Below are 1,283 nucleotides of genomic sequence, written 5' to 3' on the forward strand. Positions count from 1 at the left end.
TGACCTTTTCCTTCTTTCTTGTCTTCTTAATGACTTTTTGCTCTCTTCATGTATGATGTTCTTGATGTCATCCCACAACTATTCTGGTCTTCGGTCTATAGTGTTTAATGTATCAAATCTGTTGTTCAGATGATCTCTAAATTCTGGAAGGATAAATTCAAGGTCATGTTTTGGTTCTCATGGACTTGTTTTCATTTTCTTCAGCTTCAATTTGAATTTGCATATGAGTAATTTATGGTCTGTTCCACAGTCTGCCCCTGGCCTTTTTTCACTGTTGATATGGAGCTTTTCCATCTTCTCTTTCCACTGATGTAGTCAATTTGATTTCTATGTGTTCCATCTGGTGAGGTCCATGTATATAGTTATCTGTTACGATGTCTAAAGAATGTATTTGAAATAAACAAATCATTTGTCTTGCAGAAGTCTATCATTCATTCTCCAGCATCATTTCTATCACCAAGTCCAAATTTTCCAACTACTGGTCCTTCCTCTTTGCTCCTAACCTTTGCATTCCAATCACTAGTAATGAGCAATACATCTTGATTACATATTTGATAGATTTCAGATTGAAGAAGTTGGTAGAATTCTTCTATTTCATCCTCACTGGTTTTAGTGGTTGGTACATAAAATTGAATAATAGTGATATTAACTGGGCTTCCCTGTAGGCTCATGGATATTATCCTATCACTTACAGCATTGTACCTCATGACTGATCTGGATATGTTCTTTTTGACGATGAATGCAACGCCATTCCTTTTCAATTTGTCATTCCCTTCATAGTAAACCATGTAGTTGTCAGATTCAAAATGGCCAATACCAGTCCATTTCAGCTCACTGATGCCTAAGATATTGATGTCGATGCGTGCCATTTCATTTGGACAGCTTCCAATTTTCCCAGATTCATAGTTCATACATTCCATGTTCCGATTTTCAATGGATGTTTACAACTCTTTCTCTTCATTTTGGGTTGTGGCCCATAAGCAAATGAAGGTTCTGTGCGCTTTTCTCCCCCTAGCTTAATTCTATTCACGTCATCATGGTCAACTCTACTTTGAGGAAGCATTTCTTCCCCAGACGCATTCTGAGTGCCTTCCCACCTGAGGGGCTCATTTTCTGGTCCTGTATCTGACAGTGTTTCTCTGCTATTCATAGTAATATACATGGAATACTGGTGTGGTGCTATGGGTTAATGTGCTGGACTGCAAAGTCAGATTGAATGGCAAGGCCAGAGGTTCAAGCTCATCATCTGCTCCTTGGAAACCCTATACAGGGTCGCTATGGGT

Source organism: Chrysochloris asiatica, unplaced genomic scaffold (assembly GCF_000296735.1).
Source record: "Chrysochloris asiatica unplaced genomic scaffold, ChrAsi1.0 scaffold00011, whole genome shotgun sequence".
NCBI lineage: Eukaryota > Metazoa > Chordata > Mammalia > Afrosoricida > Chrysochloridae > Chrysochloris > Chrysochloris asiatica.